We start from the raw sequence: 14,801 nt of genomic DNA, 5'->3' as shown, positions 1-14,801 counted from the left end.
AGTGGGGCATAAGAGGAGAAAAAGTGGAGAAAAAGTGGAGAAAAAGTGGAGGAAAAAGTGGAGCATAAGAGAAGAAAAAGTGGAGAAAAAAGTGGAGAAAAAGTGGAGAAAAAGTGGAGCATAAGAGGAGAAAAAGTGGAGAAAAAGTGGAGCATAAGAGGAGAAAAAGTGGAGAAAAAAGTGGAGAAAAAGTGGAGAAAAAGAGGAGCATAAGAGGAGAAAAAAGTGGAGAAAAAAGTGGAGAAAAAAGTGGAGAAAAAGTGGAGAAAAAGTGGAGAAAAAGTGGAGAAAAAATGGAGAAAAAGTGAAGAAAAAGTGGAGAAAAAGTGGAGAAAAAGTGGAGATTAAGAGGAGAAAAAGTGGAGAAAAAGTGGAGCATAAGAGGAGAAAAAGTGGAGAAAAAGTGGAGAAAAAGTGGAGAAAAAGTGGAGCATAAGAGGAGAAAAAGTGGAGAAAAAGTGGAGAAAAAGTGGAGAAAAAGTGGAGAAAAAGTGGAGCATAAGAGGAGAAAAAGTGGAGAAAAAGTGGAGCATAAGAGGAGAAAAAGTGGAGAATAAAGTGGAGAATAAAGTGGAGAATAAAGTGGAGAAAAAGTGGAGAAAAAGTGGAGAAAAAGTGGAGAAAAAGTGGAGATTAAGAGGAGAAAAAGTGGAGAAAAAGTGGAGCATAAGAGGAGAAAAAGTGGAGAAAAAAGTGGAGAAAAAAGTGGAGAAAAAAGTGGAGAAAAAGTGGAGAAAAAAATGGAGAAAAAGTGGAGCACCCTTTCGTACCTTTCATGTGGCACTAAGGGGTGCTTAGCTTTGTATTTAGCTAAAAAAATGAAAAAAAATGACGTAGGGTTCCCCCTAGTTTTGTAGCCAGCTAGGGTAAAGCAGACGGCTGCAGCCTGCAGACCACAGCTGGCAACCTCACCTTGGCTGGTAATCCAAAACTGAGGGCACCCCACGCTGTTATTTTAAATTAAATAAATAATTAAAAAAAAAAACACGTAGGGGTCCCCCAAAATTGGATCACCAGCCAAGGTAAAGCAGACAGCTGGGGCCTGATATTCTCAGACTAGGGAGGTCCATGGTTATTGGAATCTCCCCAGCCTAAAAATAGCAGGCCGCAGCCGCCCCAGAAGTGGCGCATCCATTAGATGCGCCAATCCTGGTGCTTCGCCCCAGCTCATCCCGCGCCCTGGTGCGGTGGCAAACGGGGTAATATATGGGGTTAATACCAGATGTGTAATGTCACCTGGCATCAAGCCCTGATGTTGGTGAGGTCAGGCGTCTATCAGATACCCGACATCACCAACCCAGTCAGTAATAAAAAAAAATAGACGACAAACACATTTTTATTTGAAAAAACACTCCCCAAAACATTCCCTCTTTAACCAATTTATTAGATTGAAAAACAAATCCAGGTCTGCTGTAATCCAAGGGGTTGCCATGACGATCCACACTGTCCCAGTCAATGAAGAGCAGGATGTTCCCCATTGGCTGGGAGAGCAATGCAGTGACCTGAGCTAACATCAATGGGTCAGCCCAGGTCACTGCAGGGGGGTGACAAGTGCTGCTGTCAGCGAGGTACATTACCTGCGCTGATCTCCAGCACTGCCGACAGCCCCTGTCACTGAGGTCAATGACCGGCGCCTTCACATCAAGTATCGCGAGAGGTCCGTGACGTCACCGCCAGTGTCAGTCTCGGGTCGGAAGCGATAGGTGATGTGACAAGCGGCGGCCATGGAGGAAAGTGACAGCGCTGAGGTCGGGATGGCGGGACTTCATCACCGCAGGTAAGCCGAGCGGGGGGGGGGGGTGTGAGAGTGTGTGTGTGCGTGTGTATATGTATGTATACATGCCGTGGGCAGGAGGGGGCGGAGTGAGCTGAGCGGGAAGTGTGGGCTTCCTGCACGTAACTAAGATAAACATCGGGTTACTAACCAAAGCGCTTTGCTTGGATACCCGATGTTTATCTTGGTTACCAGCTTGTGGCAGGCTGCCAGCGATGGCTCCTGCACACTGTAGCTGGGAGGGGGGGGGGTGTGCGTGAGTGAGAGTGTGTGTGTGTATATGTATGTGTACATGCCGCGGGCAGGAGGGGGCGGAGTGAGCTGAGCGGGAAGTGTGGGCTTCCTGCACGTAACTAAGATAAACATCGGGTTACTAACCAAAGCGCTTTGCTTGGATACCCGATGTTTATCTTGGTTACCAGCTTGTGGCAGGCTGCCAGCGATGGCTCCTGCACACTGTAGCTGTAAAAAGCCCTGCTTTTTGCTGCTAAAACCGTTCTCGAACGTATCTAGAACTATCGAGATTTTGCAAAAAGCTCAAGTTCTAGTTCGATCTCGAACAGCCCCAAAAATCACTCGAGCTTAGAACTGGAGAACCTCGAACCGCGAACCGCGCTCAACTCTACTCCCCTTCTCCTTCTAGGGTGCACACACAAGCTTGGTTATCAGCTCAGATGAAAAGCCCCAGTAAGGCAGTGTAGGCAAATGTCTCTATGTGGTGAACAGCAGAGAAAATCAAATGTCATTAAAGCTGGCAATACTTGTTATACATATTGCAATACATATTATATTTGTGAGGACTCAAGCACAGGGCACCAGATTCACCCTTAGTTAAGAGTAGATATGAGCGATGTTTGAGGTTCGAGGTTCGCCAATTTTATGTTCGAGTGATTTTGGGGGGTGTTCGAGCTTGAGCTCGAACTCGAGCTTTTTGCTAAAAGCTCAACTGTTCGAGTTACGTTCGAGAGCAGTTCGATCAACAAAAAGCCTAGCTAGTTACTAGCTGGCTTTTCACTGTAATAGTGTGAGTCACTGTGAATCACGCTATTACCAAATTTCAGCGTATAGTGTGTGGGGGGGACGGGGTTTAGATCTGTGCTGCTGCTGAGTGGTGAGAGAATGCCGATCGCCATTTTTTTTCTTCCCCAACCGCGCGTGCAGTGGGGTGGGCCAGGATGTCAGCCAATCACAGACACACACACAGCTAAGTGGATTTTTGCCAGACAAGCAAGGGCATGTGTCATAGGCTGTGAATGTCACATGTCCTTGCCTTATAAGATCCGGCCATTTTCCCCGTCGCCACCATTATCTGTCTTTTGCGTGTGGGTGACAGTCACCGCTCAGGCTGCTGCTGCTGCTTCTGCTGTGTGCGTTATAGAGATACAGTGCACTCTACACAGCGCTTTAGGGATTAGGGACTGCTGGTTATTTCAGCCCTTTTTAGAGCTCATATACAGGCGTTCATAGCCATAGCTTTGGATAACAGCGTCTGCTTACCTCAGCTCAGGCAATTCCTTGCTGCATTTTTCTCATTAGCAGGGATAGAAAGTGAGACATACTAAAATTGACTGGGATAGTCAGTGTTGGTTCTTCAGCTGTCAATAAAGCTAGACCACCTCTGCATTGTACACCACCTCTCCATTTTTGCTACCACATTTTAAGTGTCCAATCTTGTTGCTAACAAAATGAGTGACAAAAGGATAGATGCTGGTGGAAAGGGGAACAGGTGTGTTGGAAAAGGAAAAAAAAGTTTGTGCCCGTGGGGTAAGTGGGAAAGCTACATTAACATCTGCTGAAGAAAGGCCATCTTACAGCAAAAGTAAGATGTCTACAACTTTCCGTGGACAATCGGATGTGCTACCTTTTTTACGGAACCGAACAACTGTAACAAAGGTAGATGATGCACAAAAAAAGAACATGCTAGAATGGATCTCAAGTGCTCCAAAAAGTAGCCTCTCCTCCACCTCAACTTCAACATCCAAAGAACAACAGTCCTCTCAGTTGTCTTCCCAATCGCACTTGCTTTCTTCCAGCTCTCAAGTCTCCACCCGCCCTGCAGAGTATGGTGTAACAGAGATGGCTGAGTCTGAAAAGCTGTTCAGTCACACTATACCCTTGGAATCAGAGGTCTGCTCCCAAGCTACAGTGAGTACAGACCAGGAAATGGTCTGCAGTGATGCCCAGAAGCTTTGTGAATCAGATTCAGGCCCTGATGACCAAGTTTCTGAGCATAATGTAGACCCTCATTCCCAAACTGTAATACCTGTTGGTGAAGACAATGAAGAACATACTGATGACGATGAGACGCAGATACCAGATTGGGATGACAACTTAAATATTCGGTCAGGGCAGGAAGAGGCTAGGTCTGAGGGCGAGGGGAGTGCAAACACAATGCTTGATGATGAAGTTCTAGATCCCACTTACTGTCAACCCACAGTCAGGCACTCGAGGAGGTCACCAGAGGCGGTGGAGGAGGATGTGACTGACCACGAAGTTACTTTGCGCCTTCCTGGACAGAGTCTGAGTGCTGGAAGCAAGTCAACAGCTGCATGCTCAGCCACAACTATGCCTCTGAGCACAAGTCGGGGTGGCTCTGCAGGTCACATGGGCTCTAAGCCTTGCCTAGCCTGTATCTTTTTTGACATTACAAAGAATCTCCCAAATCATGTGATCTGTAGGATTTGTTGCCAATCTATAAGTAGAGGCCAAAACCTCACCAGTTTGACAACTTCTTCCATGAATCGTCACATGCATAACAAGCATAAGTCCCAGTGGGAAGCTCACCGTGATACAATGCGGGCTAGCGGAGCGGGCCAACCACCGTCTGCCCCTTCATGTGCATCCGCACGCTCTTCATCCTCTATGACTGTGGAGACACTGTCACACATGTTTTTCCACGCAGACCTTCCACCTCTTTAACCGCAACAGGCAGGTTGCTTGGCAGGTCGTCAGTTGGTTTGGAAGGTGAAACAAGTGCTGGTGTACAGCTCCCTCAGACATCAAGAGCACCAACTTTGGATGAAGGCAACACCATGTCTCCGCATGCACTTTCCTCAGAGACCTGCATTTTTCCAGGGACACCCTACTCCACAACATCTGCAAACACCAGCTAGATCTCAGTCCCTCAGATGTGGACCAATAAAAGGCCATTTCCTCCGAAGCATGACAAAGCTAAGAGGTTGACTTTCACCCTCTGTAAGCTCTTGGCTACCGAAATGTTGCCTTTCCGCCTGGTGGACAGAGAGGATTTTCGAGACCTTATGTCAGTCGCAGTGCCCCAGTACCAGATGCCCATTCGCCACTACTTCTCCAAGAAAGGTGTGCCTGCGCTTCACCAGCATGTCGCACAGAACATCACCGCTTCCTTGAGAAACTCAGCGTGTGACAGGGTGCATTTCACCCCCATAACTTGGACCAGTAAGCATGGACAGGTTCGTTACATGTTGCTGACTGGGCACTGGGTAACTATGGTGAGAGATGGAGAAGGGTCTACTGAACAAGTCTTGCTGTCCCCACGACTTGTGCGTCAATCCTCTGTATGTAGAAGTTCCTCCACTGCTTCTGCCTCCTCAACCTTGTCTGCGTCCTCCACCTCCGCCCCAAGCCTGCCTGGTCAGGCCACCCACGTTGTAACTGCGCACAAGGAATCCCGCACACCTCCTTACTATGCTTGCAGCAGAGCTCAATGGCATCAGGCGGTCTTTCCCTTGAAATGTCTTGGAAATAAGAGTCACACAGCTGAGGAGTTGTGGTCAGCTCTTGCAAGCGAGTTTCGTAAATGGTTGTCTCCACTCAACCTGCAGCCAGGGAAGGCCGTGTGCGACAATGCTGCAAACCTGGGTGCGGCCCTTCGTCGTGGCAAGGTGACACACGTGCCTTGTATGGCTCACGTGTTCAACCTTGTTGTCCAACAATTTTTTACCCACTATCCTAACCTAGTTGGGCTTCTGCACAAAGCTCGGTCACTCTCTGCTCACTTCCGCCATTCAACCGCCGCAGCTGACCGACTTGCATCGCTCCAGACATCTTTCGGCCTGCCGGTTCATCGCCTAAAATCCGATGTGCCGACACGCTGGAATTCGACTCTCCACATGTTGCAGCGACTGTGGCAGCACCGCCGAGCCCAGGTGCAATACGTTATGAGGTATAGCCTGGGATAAGGAGATGCAGAGGTGGGGTAGATCACACTGCTGGAGTGGTCTCAGATCAAGGACCTATGCACCCTTCTGCACAGTTTCGCCATGGCGACGAATATGTTTAGCGCTGAAAATGCCATTATCAGCATGACAATTCCAGTCATTTACATGCTGGAGCACACGCTAAACAGTATTCGGAGTCAGGTGGTGGGGCAAGAGGAAAGGGAGGAAGTACAGGAGGATTCATATGCGCAAGGGATACCAACATCTACAAGGTCCAGATGTTCAGCATCACCAAGGTGGTAGGAATGGGACGGTGAGGGAGAGGGATTAACAAGGGCGCATGTTCGCAGCCAAACTGTTGAGGAAGGTGCAGGAACCCAGGAAGAAATGGAGGACGAACTCTCGATAGACATGGAAGACTCAGCAGATGAGGGAGACCTTGGTAAAATTTCGGTTGAACGAGGTTGGAGGGACAAGTCAGAGGAAGAAAGCACGGTTATCACCTCGCCGCCACAAACAGCGAGGACTTGGTCCGCATTGATGAGCAAGACACATGAGCGCCTTTTTGCTGCACTACCTACAACATGACCCTCGGATTGTTCAAATTAGAAGTGATGATGACTACTGGGTTGCCACATTATTAGATCCCTGGTACAAGTTCAAATTTGGAGAAATAATTCCAGCCATAGAAAGGGACGCACGTATGAAGGAGTATCAGCAGAAGCTGTTACTCAATCTTAGCTCGGCTTTTCCACCAAACACCAGAAGTGAATCTCCCAGTTGTAACTTGCCAAACATGGGACTGTCTCGTCATTATCAGTCAAACCATAACAGCAACACAGTATCTGGTGCTGGTAACAGCAATTTTATGGAATCGTTTCATAATTTTTTTAGACCATCCAATGCAAGGCAAGAAGAGACAAGAAGTCCGACACATAGTCAACGACTGGAGAGGATGATACAGGAGTATCTCCAAATGAACATCGATGCCATGACTTTGCAACTGGAGCCTTGCTCATTTTGGGCTTCCAATCTTGAAAAATGGCCTGAGCTCACCACTTTCGCCTTGGAGACCTTGTCGTGTCCCGCAGCCAGCGTTGTCTCTGAACGGGTCTTCAGTGCTGCTGGGTGTGTCCTGACAGATAAGCGCGCGCGTCTATCCAGTGACAATGTGGACAGACTAACGTTCATCAAGATGAACAAGTCATGGATCCGCAAGGACTTTACTACCCCTGTGTCATCCTGGGGAGAGTAAAGGCTGGCATATTTTGGAATGTGCTTGATGCAAATCTACCATCAAGTTTGCAACTGGGGCAGAAGTGATGCAACTGAAGGGGTGTCTGTGTGGCCCAATTTTTGGAAAAAAGGGAGACTCTGCTTTAAGTCCCCTTGCTGTGTTTTTAAAAACGAGCCAAGATGAACAAGTCATGGTTCAGCAAAGACTTTGCTACCAACCCCTGTGTCATCCTGGGGAGAGTAAAGGCTGGCGTATTTTGGAATGTGCTTGATGCAAATCTACCTGTCAAGTTTGCAACTGGAGCACAAGTGATGCAACTGAAGGGGTGTCTGTGGGGCCCAATTTTTGGAAAAAAGGGAGACTCTGCTTGGAGTCCCCTTTCTGTGTTTTACTTGATTTTAGAAGGGCATGACATGTCTATGTCTGTGTCTCCTCCTCTTTTAACTATCCAGCTGTTTTGTTTGCGCATGAGTATATGTCCTTGTCACTTTCCCATGTGTTTGTGGTGTGTTGTGAGTTGGTTGTCACCTTTTAGACACTTTTGAAGGTGTTTTCTATGTGTTTTTATGTGATTGTGTTTGCCTGCCCTTGTTTTCAATGGGGTTCGAGAGGTTCGTCGAATGGTTTGTCGAACCGAACTCGAACGCGGCCTCCATTCGACAAACCGAACTCGAGCCTTTAGAGGCTCGCTCATCTCTAGTTAAAAGTAGAACGTCATCGGACTACTTAACAGAACTCCAGTCGATAATAGAACAAAATAACAGTTGTATTAACTTGGTTGTGGATTACAGACCAAAACCACCTTTGATCATCTCTAAGTGCATCTGCAGGGCATACAGACCATAATATAAAATTTCATTGCACTGGCTGTTTTCGATCGTTCCTTGACAAGGCACAATGAAATGGGTTCCTTTTTGATTTACAATTCCTTACAAGAGTACTTCTAGTGGGGAAAAGTGTAATGGTTGCTAACTTCTCACATTAGTCCATGTGGGACCATCTTTTTCAACATTTTTCAATAACATTACATAAGGCATAAGTCAACAATAATACAAATCAAATATATTTTCTGAGTTTCATACTCTATAAATCAACTCTACAGCGATAAGGGATTTGTCCCTGAGTACTACGCTGTAGAAAATTGGAATGGTAGGTAAAAGTCTACGACTCATTGAACTCACCACAGGTATGGCAGGCTCACTGCTAGCACGAGGCAAGTTTTCTTGTGAGGGTTGTGGTTGAAATAGCATTACTGGGACTACAATCACGTTGTTGACTTGCTGCCACAAACTGGGAAATTCACCTAGGACAGTATGAATCTTCGTGTCTACTTCTTCCATTGGCTGAGGGACTTCTCTTGTTTCCTCTTTTTTAAGCAATTGAGCTGGACATATTTTTAGATTATCTCTGGATATGGTAGTACATGCCTTTCCTCCATCTTTTGAGATGGTGCACACTTTGCTGTTGTCATGGTTTATTTGGTAGTACAGTATAAGGCTGAGCCTCCCATTGGTCATCCAACTTTGATTATTCTTGCTTGTTATCATTGTATGCACTTAAATCCAGCTCTGAGGCATCTTCGTATGAACTTGGACCCAAAACTGAACTGTAATTCTAGATGAGAATATAATAACCTACATTTATGAAGTAATTTAAACCAAATTTTGGAGTAAATTAAATACCGTATTTTTCGCTTTATAAGACGCACTTTTCCTCCCAAAAATTTGAGAGGAAAATGGGGGGTGCGTCTTATAAAGCGAATATAGCGGTACCTGGGGGTCCTTTCTGTGTAATGATCGGGCGGCCGGGTGCCTGTGGCTGCGTGCAAGCGGCCGGGTACCTGTGCTTGCGTGCGGTGGCAGCCGGGTACCCGTGGCTGTGTGCGGCCGGCAGCCGGGTGCTGTGTGCGGGCGGCGGGCGGCGTCTGTGTGCGGGCAGCGGCCGGGTGCTGTGTGTGGGCGGCGGCTGGCGGCTGTGTGCTGTGTGCAGGCGGCGGTCGGCGGCCGGGTGCTGTGTGCGGCTGGCGGCTGTGTGCTGTGTGCAGGCGGCGGTCGGCGGCCGGGTGCTGTGTGCAGGCGTCGGTCGGCGTCTGTGTGCGGGCAGCGGCCGGGTGCTGTGTGCGGGCAGCGGCCAGGTGCTGTGTGCGGGCAGCGGACAGGTGCTGTGTGTGGGCAGCGGCCGGGTGCTGTGTGTGGGCAGCGGCCGGGTGCTGTGTGTGGGCAGCGGCTGGCGGCTATGTGCTGTGTGCAGGCGGCGGTCGGGTGCTGTGTGCGGGCAGCGGCCGGGTGCTGTGTGCGGGCAGCGGCCGGGTGCTGTGTGCGGGCGGTGGGCGGCGTCTGTGTGCGGGCAGCGGCCGGGTGCTGTGTGCAGGCGGCGGTCGGCGGCCGGGTGCTGTGTGCAGGCAGCGGTCGGCGGCTGTGTGCTGTGTGCAGGCGGCGGTCGGTGGCTGTGTGCTGTGTGCAGGCGGCGGTCGGCGGCTGTGTGCTGTGTGCGGCTGGCGGCTGTGTGCTGTGTGCAGGCGGCGGTCGGCGGCCGGGTGCTGTGTGCGGCTGGCGGCTGTGTGCTGTGTGCAGGCGGCGGTCGGCGGCCGGGTGCTGTGTGCAGGCGGCGGTCGGCGTCTGTGTGCGGGCAGCGGCCAGGTGCTGTGTGCAGGCGGCGGTCGGCGGCCGGGTGCTGTGTGCAGGCAGCGGTCGGCGGCTGTGTGCTGTGTGCAGGCGGCGGTCGGTGGCTGTGTGCTGTGTGCAGGCGGCGGTCGGCGGCTGTGTGCTGTGTGCAGGCGGCGGTCGGCGGCTGTGTGCGGGCAGCGGCTGGGTGCTGTGTGCGGGCAGTGGCCGGGTGCTGTGTGCGGGCAGCGGCCGGGTGCCTGTGCGGGCGGCAGATGGCTGCCGCCCTCACACAAGCACAGGTACCCGGCCGCTTGCACGTAGGGTGGACGGCCAGCCTGCTGGCTGCCACTGTGTGCTTGCGGGGCGGGCGGCTGTGCAACAACTTACCCAGTTTGTCCGCGGTCGCAGTTTCAAATGATGGCAGCGGGCGCGTGCGCAGATGGAGCCCTTGGATGAGAGCTCCATCTGTGCAGGCGCCATTATTTGAACCGGGACCGCGGACACTGGGACACTCACTGCAGCGGTCTGCTGCATGACTCACCCGCCGTCGCTGACGCTGCCGCTGCCGCCACCACCACCACAGGCCCCGCGGCTCCTACCACCATGGATTCCCCGGCTCCTGCCACCCCGGACGCCGCTGCCACTGACCCGCCGTGCTTGCCAGCAAATCCGCTGCCTCCTGTGACCCCGCTTCACCCCCACTGCTTCCCCCCTCCGGTAAGAGAACACTGGATTATAAGATGGACCCCATTTTTCTTTTTTTTACCTTTTTTTATGTCTAAGTTTGGGGTGCGTCTTATAATCCGGTGCGTCTTATAAAGCAAAAAATACGGTAGGTTGTCCTGAACTATTTTATTTTTTTGCTGGAGATACTGTGGTTTACGGTGATTTACAGTTGACAAAGCAGTTGATTCTCTTCTCTTCCACTCTGCTCTGTTGATGGGGCATAACTGCTCATGTCCTGCTGATTGACAAACAGCTCCCCGCTGCCTAACTGCAGGGAGTTAAGGTACCGTCACACATAACGAGATCACTAGCGAGATCGCAGCTGTAGCGATCCCGTTAGCGATCTTGTAATGTGTGACACCTACCAGCGATCAGGCCCCTACTGTGAGATTGCTAGTCATTGAAGAATGGTCCAGGCCATTTTCTTCAAAGGCGATGTCCTGCTGGGCAGGACACATCGCTGTGTTTGACACTGTGTGACAGGGTCACAGTGACTGCTGAGATCGTTATACAGGTTGCTACTGCGACCTGTATTGTTCCTGCATCGCTGGTAAGGTCAGACTGTGTGACATCTCACCTGTGACCTCCCAGCGACTTACCTGTGATCCCTATCAGGTCGCATTGTTTTCGGGATTGCTGGTAAGTTGTTGTGTGTGACTGGGCCTTTAGCTGTCAATCAGCTTAAAGGCCCAGTCACACACAACGACTTACCAGCGATCCCGAAAACGATGCAACCTGATAGGGATCGCAGGTAAGTCGCTGGGAGGTTGCAGGTGAGATGTCACACAGTCAGATCTTACCAGCGATGCTGGAACAATACAGGTTGCAGTAGCGACCTGTATAACGATCTCCACAGTCACTGGGACTCTGTCACACAGTGTCAAACACAGCGATGGGTCCTGCCCAGCAGGACATCGCCTTTGAAGAAAATGGCCTGGACCATTCTGCAACGACTAGAGACCTCACAGCAGGGGCCTGATCGCTGGTAGGTGTCACACATAACAAGATCACTAACGGGATTGCTACTGCGTCACAAAAACCGTGACTCAGCTGCGATCTTGCTAGTGATCTCGTTATGTGTGACGGTACCTTTAGTTTGCAGTCACACCCCATAGACAAAGCAACCCAGAAGTGGAAGACCTGTACTGTTGATGTGAACCAGCAGAATCGCCACCAGGAGAGGCCTGTGACCGCTCTGTGCTGATGCCGAATAGAACAGGCAGGTAAGCAACTACCTGCCTTTTAGTTCTAAGACCCCTTGTAAAAAAAATTAAATATTTCTAGATAACCCCTTTAACACCCAAAATAATCAAAAGCATTGGTATATGTCTGTACAGTATGTATATGTTATTGTGTGAATTTTATTTTAAATAGCTGTCTACTGTTTCTGTTTTTTAAGATAGGACAAGTGTGACGCCCTGGCAAAACTAGGTAGTCACAAACAGTTTACATCCTGCTTGTAACCATCAGAAACCCACAGGCATAACACACAGCCATTAAACCCTAGCCACCCCCCTCATGATAATAGGGACACACAAGTGGGTGGGATCAAGCACATAAGAACGCCCACCTAGGAGTCCTGAGGTGTCAGAGGCGGGAACACAGCAGATGAGTTTTGACAGTTGAAGTGTGGAGAGCTGACATCAGTGTAGTCCGAGGTAGAAGCCCTTGGATTACCCGGCTAGGTGGCAGACAGTGACCAGAGTCACAGGCGACGGAGATCTGGTAGCGGCAGACCTAAAGTGGACCGGGGCAGGGTTGTAGCCGGGCGGTACCGACAGCGGGAATCCGGTCCGAAGGCCGTGCACAGTCGGAGTGCCTGGACCCTAGGGCGAGGAAGGTTGCAAGCCCCTCTCCAATTAACCAGCTGGGGACAAGGTTCCAGACTTTGTCTCATTAACTGCCCAGATAGAGCGAAACGGAAGCCCAACGCGGGGGATATGGTGTCCGTTGGAGCCCACTGAAATCCCAAGGGTCAGCTTTCGCGGGCCACAGCTCTCAACACATACAGAACCAGGAGTGGACTTCTCCATTCCATGCGAAGTCGTCCAGAAGGAAAGACAAACACAAAGTGCAGGAGGAAGGGATACCTGTTCATTAACCTGGGTGCAGGACCTGAATGCACCCTACTAAGGAAGCCGGCCACTGGCAACTTGGTTTACTACTGGACTTGTGTGAAATTACTGAACTGTAATTACACCATTCAACCCTCAGGCCCCGGGTCTACACTTCCCCTACCCGTGGAGGAGATCCCACCTTGCTGCACCGCTCCATCAGCCCTGGGCGCCCCATCACCAAGCAGCGGCGGTGCCACCATCCCTCACTGCAACCCACGGGTGGCATCGCAGACACAACAACTCCCCTGTAAATATCCCCTTTCCGACAGTTGTGAGGACAGGAGAGACCGGATCCAGTCACCACTCGAGCCGTAGCAACACATTCATTTGTTACATTTTCACTTGCATGATTTGGTTTTCCTTTCTGAATTATTTTTACTTCGTAAAGCGTGCTGCATCAATATGGCAGTAATATGGCTTTAGTATTGTAGCCATCATAAGCTACAATCTATAATTTAATTGAAAACATAAGTAACGTTTCTGCAGGCTTCATAGCTGAAATCTCTCATCATTCCTGGTGTGAACAATGTCCGACTCTTTACATATCGTTTTATGGTCATTCTTATTCCATGAGGTACAGTCTTTACATCGGATACTGTAAAGCAATCTGGTGTAATAAAATAAATACCTTTCTCACAGTATTGTCATCAGTGTTAGTGAAAACTATGACAGGTTATGTTTTTCTGCCTTGTCACACATTGTGCGGAATAGCTGAATAGTGAACTGCAATGTTAAAGATGAAGATCATTTACATACATACAGTTTGTATGGTCTTCTTGTTTTTCTAAGTTTTAGACATTTTAAAAGCCTAGGTCAACTCATTTTCTTATATGACAATTTTTAGTTTAAGAAAAGGGAGAGTTAGCACACCAAACTAAGTGCATATGCTTCAGAATCATGAAAGACATCACAGAGAAGAGTTAGGGGCACTTTGCACACTACGACATCGCAAGCTGATGCTGCGATGCCATGCGCGATAGTCCCCGCCCCCATCGCACCTGCGATATCATAGTGATAGCTGCCGCTGCTTCACATGCACTTATCTGCCCTGCGACGTCGCTCTGGCCGGCGAACCGCCTCCTTATTAAGGGGGCGGGTCGTGCAGCGTCATAGCGATGTCACACGGCAAGTGGCCAATAGAAACGGAGGGGTGGAGATGAGCGGGACGTAAACATCCCGCCCACCTCCTTCCTTCTGCATAGCCGTTGTGAGCCGCAGGACGCAGGTAGGAGATGTTCCTCGCTCCTGCGGCTTCACACACAGCGATGTGTGCTGCCGCAGGAACAAGGAACAACATCGTAACATCGGTATTTCCCAATTAATGGAAATGACCGAGGCTACACCAATGACACGATTACGACGCTTTTGCGCTCGTTAATCGTATCATAAAGGATTTACACAATACGATGTCGAGAGCGACGCCGGATGTGCGTCACTTTCGACTTGACCCCACCGACATCGCACCTGCGATGTCGTAGTGTGCAAAGTGCCCCTTAGTTGTTTGCAATTCTTGCATGCATTTATCTCTATCCTTCTCCAGCCTCCTCTCCATCTTTTCCCCCTCCCCCTCCTCATTTTCCCTACCACCCTCCTTTCTAGGTTTATCTGCATCCATCCAGGCCTTTCTGTGCGCCAGTGTTTTTATAGTATATATGGATTTACAGATCCTAACGGGAACACACATGTGAAAAGTACCACAAGTGAATTCTTAATATTTTTTTACCTATTTTATTGGGTTGTTTATTTGTAGTTTACCTTTGGACTGATACTGTTGTCACACATCTGTTTCCTACAAAGTTTGCTACAAAAGTGCCATAGTGTCAGGTTAACATTCCTGTGTCATAATTTCTTGTGTGCAATTCTACAGAGAACAGTCCTAGGCTGGCAGAAATATATGTTATATTTTTTTGTATAAATATATTAAGAAAATGTTTATCTTCTGATGAGAAAAAAGGGTCTTGGTGTAAAATTAAGTCACATAACCTTTAATTTAAAGATGACTTCATCTGCTTAAAGGAGATTGCTAGTTTTACAATTGTGAAAAGATTTCTAATATGTCGATTTATGATCACTTCAAAAGCTTTTGCAGATTTATCTACCACCATTTTGACATGGCAGTAGATTTTCATTTATATATCGCATTGGCGGTTGGGCTTATTGCTGATAAAGAAAAGAGGATTGCTTTTAGAGATGGCTCATAGG

The sequence above is a fragment of the Anomaloglossus baeobatrachus genome, chromosome 1 (genome assembly GCF_048569485.1).
Source record: "Anomaloglossus baeobatrachus isolate aAnoBae1 chromosome 1, aAnoBae1.hap1, whole genome shotgun sequence".
Taxonomy (NCBI): domain Eukaryota; kingdom Metazoa; phylum Chordata; class Amphibia; order Anura; family Aromobatidae; genus Anomaloglossus; species Anomaloglossus baeobatrachus.
This window is presented reverse-complemented; position numbering follows the sequence as displayed.